Source organism: Stenella coeruleoalba (genome assembly GCF_951394435.1).
Source record: "Stenella coeruleoalba genome assembly, chromosome: 15".
NCBI classification, from domain to species: domain Eukaryota; kingdom Metazoa; phylum Chordata; class Mammalia; order Artiodactyla; family Delphinidae; genus Stenella; species Stenella coeruleoalba.
In genome coordinates this window covers 37,339,570-37,354,604 of record NC_137161.1, presented here as the reverse complement: position 1 = coordinate 37,354,604, position 15,035 = coordinate 37,339,570, and positions in this window count along the sequence as shown.

The window sequence follows — 15,035 nt, the reverse complement described above, 5'->3', positions numbered from 1 at the left end:
TCTTCACAGGGCCTTCCCACCTCTGTCTCTCAAATCTCCCTCTGCTTTCTCTCATAAGGACACCAGTCTTTGGATTCAGGGCCCACCCTAAATTCAGGATGATCTCATCTCAACATCCTTAATTACATCTGCCAAGACCCTATTTCCAAATAAGATCGTATTCACAGGATGGGGCAGAGGACTTAGACATATGCTTTGGGGGGTACACCATACAACTCACTACAGACAGTAAAAAGATGCTAAGATGTAAATCCTTCTTCCCCAGGGCTACAGCGGCACAGAGAGTGAAGTCTGTCCACCTTGGACAGAGAGCATCAATGCCAGGTTTTACCACCAAACATTTCAAATCGTTTCTCCTTTTATTGTTGTCCTTTAATTAACAATCATCTTTTTTGTAGGGTACTATTTCCTTGTCCCCCTTTGTCCCCTTAAATCACCCTACACCTGACATTCTCTGTTACTCCCCTTCTCTATCTGCACCATCATCATGCTTCCACTCCTGCCCCAGGTGTCACAGATAAACTACCCATCAGGTGTCGAAAGGCGGGCATGATGTACTGTGTAAAAGGGACCGTGATAAATAGGTCTTTAGTGATGCAGTGGTAAGTTCTGGGGAGAAAGGTGGCACTTTATAGTCCTATGATTAGGTCTTGGTCTTTTGGTGAGCCTCTGCTCCTGGACTGTGAACTTCACCAGTGCTTCTCAGGGTTTTCTCCCCTTAGGTGAAACGACGGCTAGAACAAGAAGCAACCTTGTAGGATTAAGCCTTGAACCTGTGGAATCTGCCACTGTCTCTCCAGGTAGAAAGTGTAAGAATTGAGTTGAATCGTAGGACCCTGCTGATATCTGGAGAGCTGCTGTGGGTGTGGGGAAAGCTACCTCTCCCACCCCCAACACACACACACACACACACACACACACACACACACACACGCTCACACAAATTTGGTGATCAGAGTGACCTATCACAGATCTAAGAGGAGTTTGTTCAGCTTTTTACTTGTTTGGATGTAGCGGTGACTCCTAAATTCCTTACATACTGGATGAGAAACTAGAAGTCACTATATATATATTTTTTTTTGGGGGGGGTTGGTACGCGGGCCTCTCACTGTTGTGGCCTCTCCCGTTGCGGAGCACAGGCTCCTGACACGCAGGCTCAGCGGCCATGGCTCACGGGCCCAGCTGCTCCGCGGCATGTGGGATCTTCCTGGACCGGGGCACGAACCCGTGTCCTCTGCATCGGCAGACGGACTCTCAACCACTGTGCCACCAGGGAAGCCCCACAATATATATATTTAAATGCTCAAATTCACTAGTAATCAAACTTTAAAATAAAATAACTTCAGACGCCTATCACAAGCCCAGGATATCACCTGTACTTTTGACCAACTGGCTATAAATCCTATAGATTGGAGGTCCCAACGACCCCATCCCTGGGTTTGATTAATTTGCTAGTGTGACTCACAGAACTCAGTGAAACATGTTGCTTACTAGATCACCAGTTTATTACAAAAGCATATAACTCAGCAACAGCCAGATGGAAGAGATACATATGACAAGTCATGGGGACAGGACACAGGGGTTTCATGCTCTCTCGGAGAGGGCTATTCTCCCCAAATGCCACATGTTCACCAACCAGGACGCTCTCAGAATCCTGGCCATTTGGGTTTTTATGGAGGCTTTGCTACATTGGCATGATTGATTAAATCCTTGGCCATTGGCAACTGATTGGACCTCCAGCTCTTTTGCTCTAATTGGAGGTCAGGGGGTGGGATTTATATGGATTTTTAAGTATTTCACTGCTCTGTTGCTAGTTTGAATAGAATGATTTTCCATTACTAAATGCCCAATATTTTATTTCTATATTTTTGGAATACCATGAATACTGTTCACTGCTAATAAATCATAGATACTTTTTCGATCTATGGGTTTTTCTTTTTCACATATAACTTTTCTAAAATTGGAATGTGTCTTAAAATCAAAGTATACATTATTTGGGTGTCTTTTTACCCCCCACAAAATAGTTACTATTAAGTTGATGATGTGCTTTATAGACTTTCACGGATTTGAGGAAATAAATATATCAATGCAATCTGTATAGATGGAAGGAGGCATGGCATAGGCTTTTGAGAATTCTGATGTTTTGAAAGGGAGACCTTGGTTTAAATACTTGAGTAAATTCTTACTTTTTGTGAGCTTTTTAACCTTATGTGATTGTTGTGAAGAGTAAATTAAATAATTAATTAAGAGCACAGAAACTGGCATATAAGCAGCACTCAATAAACAGGAGCAGGCTTCCCTGGTGGCTCAGTGGTTGAGAGTCTGTCTGCCAATGCAGGGGACACGGGTTCGTGCCCCGGTCCGGGAAGATCCCACATGCCACGGAGCGGCTGCGCCCGTGAGCCATGGCCGCTAAACCTGCGCGTCAGGAGCCTGTGCTCTGCAACGGGAGAGGCCACAACAGTGAGAGGCCTGCGTACCGCAAAAAAAAACCCAGAAAACAAACAAACAAAAAAAACAGGAGCTAGGAAAAATCTTCCAATAGATTCCAACAGGCTGATAATTCCACATTATTTTAGAAGCTCGAAAAAAAATTTTTTTTAATTTAATTGTGATAAAGCAAAACTACAAATTTATAAAGTTTGGTGAAGTGGTCACAAGGCTATTCAATCATCTGCTTAATTTTCAAGTACTCCTGTAGACTTAGTAACTTTGTATAATTTTTAATTCTCTTAGGTTATGTCAGGGACTACACACAATGGGCATATTTATTAAATCACTCTGACAGTCTTGGTTCACTAAAAACATAGATAAATGTGCTACATATTATTTTTATCAGTACCTCAGACACATCTATGAATATTGATTAGGTGGTTTTATTGCAAAAGAATTTAATATTCCCTGAGTTTAAGAAAAATGGATTGAATTTTTGTCAACAAATTACTAACATTTGTTATCAATGGTGCTTAAGATATTTTCAAAACTACTATTCTGCATCTCTTTACTTTTATTTATATACGTTTTGACTGTAAGAAATGAATAAATATATATGAAGTATGTTTGAATCTATTTTACAATTATATAAGCAACTTGAAAATTCTTAGATTACTCATGAAAATTCAAAGAACTATTAAAACTAAAACAGAAATTTCTATCAACTTCTCAAGGGAAAGTATCAACTATTCTTATTTATTTCACTTATGAATTTCCTATACATGAATATTTTATCATATTAGGTTACACTTGATGAAGTATAACAGAAATTTTTATCTTTATGGCACATGGAACCAAGGTCTTTAAAACACAGATGAGGGCTTCCCTGGTGGCGCAGTGGTTGAGAGTCCGCCTGCCGATTCAGGGGACACGGGTTCGTGCCCCGGTCCGGGAAGATCCCACATGCCATGGAGCGGCTGGGCCCCTGAGCCATGGCCCCTGAGCCATGGCCGCTGAGCCTGCGCGTCCAGAGCCTGTGCTCCGCAACGGGAGAGGCCACAACAGTGGGAGGCCCACGTACCACAAAACAAAACAAAACAAAACAAAAATAACCCCCCAAAAACAGATGATTTCGAGTTCTTGTTTAAATACAATTTTTCCTTTTTTTATTGAGCATTACAAGAAATATTGTCATCATTTTCTATCATAAATTAAATCCTGATTATATGCATGGATGAATCTCTCCTCTCATATTTGGATCCTTTCTGGTTTTATTTTCATCTTAATGAATGAATTGATGTAAATATTGGGACTCTGCTGTGGGAACAACTTCAAAATATGAAATTAAATATAGAGCATTTGCAGTTTGTTTTTTGACCCATGATTCTTACTTTCTTAAAACCAAATTAAGGGCTTCCCTGGTGGCGCAGTGGTTGAAAGTCCGCCTGCCGATGCAGGGGACACGGGTTCGTGTCCCGGTCTGGGAAGATTCCACATGCCGCGGAGCGGCTGCGCCCGTGAGCCATGGCCGCTGAGCCTGCGCATCCGGAGCCTGTGCTCCGCAACGGGAGAGGCCACAACAGTGAGAGGCCCGCGAACCGCAAAAAAAAAAGAAAAAAAAGAAAAAAAAAAAAAAAACCAAATTAAGTTTCTCTTCATTTATTCAATGAAGACCTACTGATTGTCTGACCATATCAAGTCACACATTTTTCCTATCTAGCTTCATTTTTCCACCCATTTATTCATTACCTAGCACCATAGCTAGGGATACCATAATAAATATGAAAAGACATTGTCTCTGTTCTGATTAAGCTTAAAGTCTGAAAATCATTCACATAAGAGTAAACTTAATTTGCCTCTGAAGGAGGGAGATACAAGAGAGTATAGTGGGAATTTGGAGGTTCTTACCTAAGGACAAGATGATTGAAATGAGATTTGAAGGAGGATTAAAGTTAATTTGGATAAGGAAGAATGAGATGATTCCAGGCGGAAAGAATAACATAAACAAAGGCCCTGTGGCAGGAGGGAACAAAACATATTTGAAGAATTGAAAGGTCATCGTGACCAAAGCTTATAGAGTGAGGGCAAATGTCATGGAAGATGACTCAGAAGACATAGGTGGAGGCTGGACCAGGCCAAACTTTGTAAGTCATTACAAAGAGTTTGGAATTAATCCTAAAAGCAATGCAACTTCTGACACTGCTTTAAGTTGAGGTGGGAGGGAGAAGTAGTGAGTTCAAGGAGGGGAAATTAGTTAGGAAGTCATTCACTAGAATAGGGAAGAAATTATGGCAGGTGATGGTGGCAGTATAGGTGAGAGGCACAGAAGGATTCAAGAAATATTCAGCACATAAACTCAACAGAATTGTGATGATTTGGATAATCACAAACGGAAACTTGGATGGTTAAATATAACTCCCTGCTTTTAGTTTACTCATCTTGATGACTGGTATAAGAGAGGATTTGCAAGAGACAGTAGTTTTGTTTTGAACATAATGAGGCTAAATTGCTTTCTTGCTAATCAAGTGAAGAGATTTAAAAGGCAAATGTACAAGTCTGAAGCTCAGAGGATGAATCTGGGGTAGAAATCTAAATATGTGAGTAATTTGCATATAGGTAGTTATAAAAGCTGTTCATTCACTGATTATTCAATCACCACACATTTGTCACACTACCACTATATGCCAGGTACTGTTCTAGATTCTGGGGATTCAGATAAATTCTAGAATCAGCTTGACAAGGCCCATGACAATTCTTTGGGATTTTAATTGGGATTTCATTATTTGCATGTAATTGACACCTATGTAATACTTAGTTTGGTTATCCTGAAAAATGGTATATCTCCCAACTTAACTTTGATTTAGTTCTTTCATACTTTTATAGTTTTTTGTTTCATTATATGTCTTTCATTTTTCTTAGATATTTTATAAGTTTTTTATTACAGGGAATGAAATCTGTACGTCACATTTCTCAATTGGTTAAAACAAACCTGCAGGAAGGGCATTGGTTTTTGTATGTTACACTTTAACTCAATTTCCTTACTGAACTTCCTTACCAGTTCTAAAAAGTTAGTTGACCCTCCTGGTCTTTGGAGATAAACAGTTATATTACCAGCAAACAATAACAGTTTTATCCCTTTTTTTTTCCTTTCTGGTCTCATTGCATTGGCTTGGACTGTCAGTACTATTTGAATAGTAAGAGGGATAGTTAGAACTTTTTAAAGTTAAAGAACTTTTCTTTTGTGATGTTCCAAGTTTTACAAGTTTATACCCTTCCCTTGTCAATGAGAAATATATCTTTTGGGATACTGAAACAGGGAAGGTTATATCATTCAACATAGTCCCCAAATGCTTGAATTAACATTGAAAATGAGTAATATATAAAAATAATTTAATTTATAGCCTTTATCATCACTATTATTCTATCTCAAAAGATTAAGTTTTACTGTTTAAATTGATTTTCAAAAAATCTATTGAAATAACATGGACACGGAAATTCCAAACAAGATTTTTTTGGTTTTCCTGTTGGAGATCTACATCCTAAAATATATCAAGAAAATATAGAAAACAATAGGGACAGCCAAGCCAAACTAAAGTGTATGTATGTCTAAAAGGCTACAAAAATGATAGTCTTGCACAGTTAATGATGACCCTGTAGCATGTGTTGTGAAGAGCATTTTGCTTCCTGTTAACAACAGCTTGCCATCTAAATAGAATAATGTAAAGTTTAATGAGCACTATTCTTAAAATAAATATTGCTTTTATTTACAGTGAAGTGGAAAGCACTGCCTTTGTCTTTCTTTTGTATATCCAGTTGCTACAAAAATAAATCTACATAAGGTACATTAAACAGCCATTGTGCAGCTATGAATTCAGGATATAGTCAACCAGGCTGATCAATGAAGAGCATATATATCATTATTAATCTGCAAAACAGTTGATTGACCTAGCATTGTCAGACATGTCTGCAAAACTGCGTAATTCTTTTTTTTTTTTTTGCGGTACACCGGGCCCCCACTGCTGCGGCCTCTCCCGTTGCGGAGCACAGGCTCCGGACGCGCAGGCCGAGTGGCCATGGCTCACGGGCCCAGCCGCTCCGCAGCATGTGGGATCTTCCCGGACCGGGGCAAGAACCCGTGTGCCCTGCATCGGCAGGCAGACTTTCAACCACTGTGCCACCAGGGAAGCCCCCAACTGCGTAACTTTTATAGACATTTAATATCAAAATGAATAAAACTATGATGATTTTCACATGCCCACTCTATAGATAATGACAAATATTAGGGCGAGTGGCCAAGATGGCAGAGAAGAAAGACCCCGAGCTCACCTCTTCCCATGGACACGCCAAAATTACAACTATTTACAGAGCAACTACTGATGAGAATGACCTGAAAACCAGCAGAAAAGGTCTTCTACAACCAAAGATATAAAGAAGGAGCCACAACAAGACAGGTAGGAGGGGTGGAATGATGAGCATTCGCAAGCTGAACATCCATATGTCACCAGCACCCAGATCAAGAAACAGGACACTCCTCCTTTACGTCCCCTTCAGTCACTACCTCCTCCCAAGAGAAACCACTATCCTGACTTCTAACACATAGACTAGTTTCACCTGTTGTTTGTACTTTACATAAACGGGATCATACTTTTTTTTAAAATAAATTTATTTATTTTATTATTTATTTTTGGTTTTGTTGGGTCTTCTTTGCTGTGCGCAGGCTTTCTCTAGTTGCGGTGAGCAGGGTCTACTCTTCATGGCGGTGCGCGGGCTTCTCATTGTCTTGGCTTCTCTTGTTGCAGAGCACGGGCTCTAGGCGCGCAGGCTTCAGTAGTTGTGGCTTGCGGGCTCTAGAGCTCAGGCTCAGTAGTTGTGGTGCACGGGCTTAGTTGCTCCACAGCACGTGGGATCTTCCCAGGCCAGGGCACGAACACCGTGTCCCTTGCATTGGCAGGCGGATTCTTAACCACTGCGCCACCAGGGAAGCCCCCAGGGATCATACTTTTTTAATAGGAGAAAAGCGTACAAATTTCATTTAATAACTTAATGTGCACACAGGAATCGTCAGAAGAAAAATGAAGACACAAAGAAGCAATTAGGACCAAGAGCTTAAATACTTTTTTAAAACAAAGAAATGATAAATTTTTGGAGAAGTAACAAGACAAAGGGGGTTGGGCTGGGGCAGTAAATTATGGGAAAGGGACTAGGAAATATATGGGGGGAAGTTCCCTGGGTGCCTAATGGTTAGAATTCCAGGCTTTCACTGCCGTGGCCCAGGGTTCAATCACCGGTAAGGGAACCGAGATCCCACAGGCTGCGTTCCATGCTCCCACTCCCCCCAAATAATAATATGGATAAGAAAACTGAAGCACAGAGGATAAGTGATTTGCCTGAGTATCCCAGGATGGAAAGCAAGGAAATATATGGGGGAAACTAATGGGAGATAAGGGTTATTTTAGTAGGGTTGTCTTATACAGATCCATTTTGGCATCAAATCTGTCTCCAGTGATAAGAATGTTCTTCTCTTCCTGGTACAGGGAGGGAACCTTTCTCGTGAGAAATGTTATGAAGCGTGTTCAAGTAGAAAGAGAATTCAGAGAGCCCTTCCTGCACCTGTTTCTCAAATGCCTTTAGCTCAAAATAATCAGTATGCCATAGCGGCATATTTTGGGTTGGCATGTTCTGATTCCTTTCATGGGTAATAGGTAAATACCTTAGTGGTTATCTCTAAATTTGCTTCAATGGACAGCATACTGTCAGTAAGCAGTATTCATGCCTATCCTCTTTCACCCACCATTGTGTTTGTGAGATTCATCCATGTTGTTTTGTGAATTTATAGATATTTCATTTTTGTCGCTATTTTTGTATTGCGTTGTCTACATAGATCACAATTTATTTATTATCCATTCATCTGTTGATGGACATTTGAGTTGTTTCCAGGTTTTGGCTGTTATGAATAGTGCTGCTAAGAACATTCTTGTACATGTCATTTGGTGAACATATGTATGAATTTCTTTGGGGTATATACCTAGGAGTGGAACTGCTGAAACATGTATGCTCATAGTCAGCATTAGCAGATAAAGCCAGGGCGACTCACAACTAACCATGTGAAAGTTCCAGTTTTATTCCACATCCTACCCAACATTTGATATTTTCTGCCTTTTAATTAGCTATTCTGGTGGATTTTAATTTGTGTGTGGTTTTAATTTGCATTTCACTAATGAATAATAAAGTTGAGCACCTTTTCAAATGTGTATTGGCCCTTTAGATATTCTCTTTTGTAAGATATCTGTTCAAGTCTTTTGCCTATTTCTATCACATTGCCGTTCTTTTTCTTGTTGATTTGTAGGAGTTCTTTACATATTCTGGATAAAAGTCTTTTGTTGGATATATGTATTGCAAATGTTCTTTCTGTGAGTTGTGTTTTAATTCCCTTTTTGGTGGCTTTTGATGAACAGAAGTTTGTGATTTTAATATAGTCCAATTTAATCACTTCTTTTTTTGTATTCTGTTGTTTTTTATTTTTTTTAATTTGCCTACCCAAAGTCATGAAGATGTTCTATTTTTTTTTAGAGCTTTATTAATTTACTTTTCATACTTAGATCTACAGTCCGTTTGGAACTGATTTTTGTGTAAGGTGTGTAGGGGTCAAATCACATATAGAGGAGTATAAAAAGCCAAAAGTACAGAAATTTATTTAGCTTCGTAACTTTGAAAGCTTAGGCTTAGAAACTACAGAGCTTGATTTAAATCATCCTCAGCCTCAGAAAGGCAGAGGGGAAATTGTTAGTGACAGGTAATTGTCCAAAGCAGAACATTTAAAAAAGAATTGACAACACACTTTCTGAGTGAAAGGTGCTTCCTGATCAGTTTAGAATATTTCAAACCAATTTGCTTAAATCTTAGCTTGGAATTTAATTGCTGAGAATTTGTACTTTCTTATCAAAATGTATAATGATTAATCACCCTGTGGGCTGAGACCTTTTTCTTCCTATAACTGCAGTATAAAATGTCAAAATGAACAAATCTCTCATTGTTATCTATTGTGGAAGCGGAATATAACCATGGAAGTTTAATATATGAGAAAAGAGAGACCAAGAAACTTGGCTGGACAGTACCCTCTAGTTGTCCACATCAGCCCCATGCTTTAACAGATGAAAAACCAGAGGCCAAAGACATGTCGGGGCTTGTCCAAGGTCCTGCAGGGAGCTAATGAGAGAGCTCCATTAGAAATGGCGTCCAGGCCTGCAATTCTCCTTTGACATGTTCATTTTGTTGCGTACATTTATCTAGGTTTTATTCCCAAGATAAAAAAATAGCGAATTGCTGGTATCAGGCAGCAAAATTTCATTCATGGGAAATCTTTGTGTATCAATCACCTATTGCTGCAAAACCAACCACCACATACTTGTGGTGTAAAACAGCAACAGTCATTTTTTATTGTTATTATTATTTCTTGTGGTTTGGGGGTTCACTGGGTGCAGCCACACAGTTCTCAGTCAGGAGTCTCTCATGCAGTTGCAGGCAGATGGCAGCTAGGGCCAGAGTCCTCTTGAACTCTTCCTTACTCACATGTCTCCCTCACATGTGTTTCCCTCACAGGGAGGGAAAATAGTTTTCACGTCCCATTGGGAGGAGAGTAAGAAGAGCGTGTGAGATGGGAGATAGCATTGCAGCCATTTTGGAAAATACAATGGTCCACGCTGTGGTATAATGGAGAATATATCTCATCTTTTCCTCAGTTCCTCACACAGAGCCTCAAAAACCCTTAGAATTTTCTATAATAAGAATGTCTTTGTTATGCCAATGAGGTGACTTTTAGTGAGACCCTACTTAGCTTTAGGATGGAGGCTAGTCACCAGAAAGACCAACCACATGATTTGAAAGTTGGAACCTTGCACCAGCCTAACCTCCCGGAAGGAGAAAGGGCTGGAGATTGAGTTCAATCACATGCCAATAATTTAATCATGCTCAAGTAGTGAAACCACGAAAACTCTGGACACTGAGCGTATTAGTCTGGGTCCTCCAGAACTAATAGGATATACAGTTGACCCTTGAACAACGTGGGAGTTAGGGGTGCTGACCCACTGTGCGGTAGAAAATCTGTGTATAACTGTATAGTCAATCCATCATATCCGCTGTTTTGCATCTGCAGATTCAACCAACTGCAGATCGTGTAGTATTGTAGTATTTACTGAAAAAATCCACATGTAAGTGGACTGTGCAGTTCAAACCCATGTTGTTCAAGGGTCAGCTGAGAGCGAGAGAGGGAGAGAGACACAGAGAGAGAGATCTCCTGTTTCTATATATACATAGGTTTTTCTATGAGGAATTGGCTCACATTATTATGGAGGCTGAGAAGTCCAAGATCTGCAGTTGGCAAGCTGGGGACCCGGGAGAGTCAATAATATAGCTCCAGTCTGAATCCTAGTCCAAGGGAAGGAGAAGACCAATGCTCCAGCTCAAAGACAGTCAGGCAGAGAAAAGGAATTCTTTCTTATGCAGGCTTTTTCAGGCCTTCAGTGGATTAGGTGAGGCCCACCACACTGGTGCGGGGATAATCTGCTTTACTCAGTCTACTGATTCAAATGTTAATCTCACTCAGAAACACCTCGCACACACACACCCAGAAATAACGTTTATCCAAATTGCTAGGCAGCTAGTGGCCCAGTCAAGTTGACACATAAAATTAACTATTGCATAGAGGCTCACTGGAGCTTCCCAGTTGGTGAGTGAGTTACATTGATGTGCTGGGAGGGTGACATGCCTGAATTCCATGAGGAGATGGCAATAAGTTCTGCCTTATCTTCCGAGCTTGCCCTGTGCCTCTCTCCATTTGTCACATCTGTACTCTTTTTTTTTTTTTTTTTTTTTGCTGTACGCAGGCCTCTCACTGTTGTGGCCTCTCCCGTTGCGGAGCACAGGCTCCAGACACGCAGGCTCAGCAGCCATGGCTCACGGGCCCAGCCTCTCCGCGGCATGTGGGATCTTCCTGGACCGGGGCATGAACCCGTGTCCCCTGCATTGGCAGGCGGACTCTCAACCACTGCGCCACCAGGGAAGCCCCAGATCTGTACCCTTAATAGACAACTGTGATTATTAAGTATAGTACTTTCCTGAGTTCTGCAAATTATAAAACCTGAGAGGTTCACGGGACTCCTGAATTTGTAACCAACTGTTTAGAAGTGCAGATGCCCGAGGGACCCCACTTGTGGCTAGTGTCTGAAGCGGGGTCAGTCTTGTAGAGGACTAGTCTGTGGGGTCTGCACTAATGCTGGGTAGTTAGTATCAGAATTTAATTGTTGGACACCCAGTTGGTGTCACAGAATTGGTGTCAGACAGACATACCTTGTGACATTGATTCTTCTTCAGTTACCAAATTGTTTTTTATATTTGTCTTATTCTCACTTATCTTAAAGGGGAATTTAATATATATGGTGCCTACTCCAAATACTGTAGATAGCTTACAGGTATCACAGAATGCTCACAGAGCTCTCTATTTTTATCTCCAAAGTTCACTCTTTTCCATTTTCTCCTTAATGCCAAAGATACCCAGTGAACCTTTGTAATTTCCACTCCAGAGGATTTCCTACACTGTCTTAAGATTTAAGGATCATGAAGGCTTGGGCAGCACTCCTTTCTGATAGGTCAGAGTGTTCTGCTCTGATGGAGATAATTATAGCAACATCTCCAGAGCTCAGCCCTTGGATCTTTTCTCTTTTCTACTTACATTCTCTCCTTAGTTGTTTTCATCCAGTAGCATGACTTTAAATACCATCAATATACTCCAAACTGGATGTCTCCTCTGAACCTCAGGTTTCTACATTCAATTTCCCAGTCAACATCTCCATTTACATGTCTAATCCTCTTCTCAAATTTAACATGTACAAAACTGAGTTCACAATATTGTCCCCAAATCCTGCACCTCCCACAATCTTCCCAATCTCAGTTAATGGCAGCTTCATCCTTCTAGTTGCCCAAGTGTGATCCTTTATTCTCTTTCTTTCACATCCCACATCTGATCCATCAGCAAATCCTAACAGCTCTTTCTAGCTATATTCCAAATTCAACTACTTTTCTCTACTTCGCTGCCACCACTGGGTCCTACCATAATTATTTCTTGATTAAATTATTACAATAGCCTCCTAATTGGTCTCCTTGCATCTACCCTTCCCCTCCCACCTTCACATTCTATTCTCAACTCAGAGGGTAAAGAGATTCTGTTAAAAATAAGTTAAGAGGGCTTCCCTGGTGGTGCAGTGGTTGAGAGTCTGCCTGCCGATGCAGGGGACGTGGGTTCGTGCCCCTGTCCGGGAAGATCCCACATGCCGCGGAGTGGCTGGGCCCGTGAGCCATGGCCGCTGAGCCTGTGCATCCGGAGCCTGTGCTCCGCAACAGGAGAGGCCACAACAGTGAGAGGCCCACGTAACTCAAAAAAAAAAAAAAACTTAAGAAAAAATAAATAAGTTAGATCATGTCGCTTCTCATCTCATGCCCTCCAATGGCATCCCATCCCAGTCAGAGTAAAAGCCAAAGTTCTTAGCAAAACCTACAGGCCCTGCATAACCTGGTTCCATGTCCTCTCTGACTTCATTTCCCAATCTCACCCCCTTCTCGACCTCATTGCAACCACAATGGTCTCCTTCTTGTTCCTCCGACATACTAGGCACACTCCCACCTCAGGGCTGTTGCACTAATTATTCTCTTTGCTTGGAGTGATATTCTCCCAAATACCCACATGGCTCACCCCTCACTTCATTCAGGTCACTACTCAGAATTCTGCTTTTGTGTAAGACTTTCACTGGCCATTTTATTTAATATTTCAGCCCAACTCCTCCCCAGATATTCATATCCCCCCTTCCCACTTGATTTTTCTTCTTAGCTCATATAACTGTCTAACACACTATATATTTTACTCATGCAATGCCCAATTAGCAGCCAAGTTAAGTACTTTAATCAACTTAGGAGTCTAAGAAAAGCTGAGATTTGTAATAGCCAGGAAAGACTTCATAGAATAGGAGGATTTGAGATGCCTTTGAAGAATTGGGTGGGATTTAAATAGGCAGTAAGTTGAAAGGATGAGAATTCCATGTGAAAGAAGACATGAACTATTTTCCAGAGATTTGAGATGCAAAAAGTATGAGTATCTCTTAATAAGTAGGGCATTGCAGTACATTTTTGGGCCTTTCCTTGAACACAAGGACATTTTCCATATCTGTTTCCTTCATAGGTTATCCCAGTACCTGGCATAGAACAGAAATTCAATAAATGTCAGGTGGATTATTAGATGAGTGGATGGATGGATGGATGGATGAACAGATCAAAGGATGGATGAGTGCATAGGTGATACAGACTCATGGATCCAGATACCTTCTATTTAAATGACATTGGATTCTGACGCGTTATAACCATAAAGATAATTCTTCACCTAGGGGCTCAAAAACTGACTTAGTTTTGACCTACACAGGAAAGAACCTTTTAAAAAAGACTATATGAATTTTTTCATTGTACTAAAACATACACATTAAATTTACCATCTTAACCATTTGTAAATGGTTAAGTAGTGTTAAAGATATTCAGTTTTCTGAGCAATAGATCTCTAAAACATTTTCATCTTGTAACACTCAAACTCTATACCCACTAAATAGTAATTATCCCACCTCCCTCCCTCTACCAGGTCACCTTTGTACTTTCTGTTTCTATGATTTTGACTATTTTAGATAATTCATATGAGTGGAATTATACAGTATTTGTCCTAAAAAGACCATAAGAAATTTAAACCTCCTCTTATGCTACTTTGAAAGGAGCAGTCATTGGAAAACATTCTATCAATACCTTGGAAGCTAAAGTTTCCTGCTGCGCAGTTCAAAACTAGATTGAGAAACAAGAGCTGATTATGAATCTCTCGGTCTGATCTTTATGTTTATTCAGTAGGAAAAATGATAATTATTCTTATTATATAAATGAGGTAAGTCAAAATATCATATTTTATCAATTCTAAGATACTCATTTTCCCCCACATTTTAATATTTCTGAAACAAAGATGTGTCTTATAATCAGTGGTGTTTTCACATTGCATCGTAGTTCAATTGGCAGCAATGTTTCTTTCCTGATGTCATTTTTTATTGGTGTATTTTACAAGCATTTGTATCGTAGAGCTACGAAATAAGATAAATGATTAGCTCAGAATCTCACACCCCATCCATGGTGGGACTGGGATTGGAACTAAGGTTTCCTCAGATTTAAAGTAATGTTTTAATGGCTAGTAACATTTCCACTAGAAAATGGAGGCTTTCCCAGATTACTTTTATGCCATACCACATAAATTTAAGGAAACTATCATTCACCTCTAGATGGCTCTCATTTGATGTTAAAAGGGAAGAAGTAATGAGTTTCAGAGACACTCTCTTAGGACAAGTTTCTTGCAGCTGGGATCTTACCTAATGATGTGAGACATAGCAAAAAACAATACAAGAATGTCTCAAACATTGCATTGGACATCTTCCACTAAAAAATTTATCAGAAATTCAAATTTAACTGGGCATCCTGAATATAATCTTGCAACCTTAACCTCACCTAATCTTTGAAAGAAGGGAGATCAATGG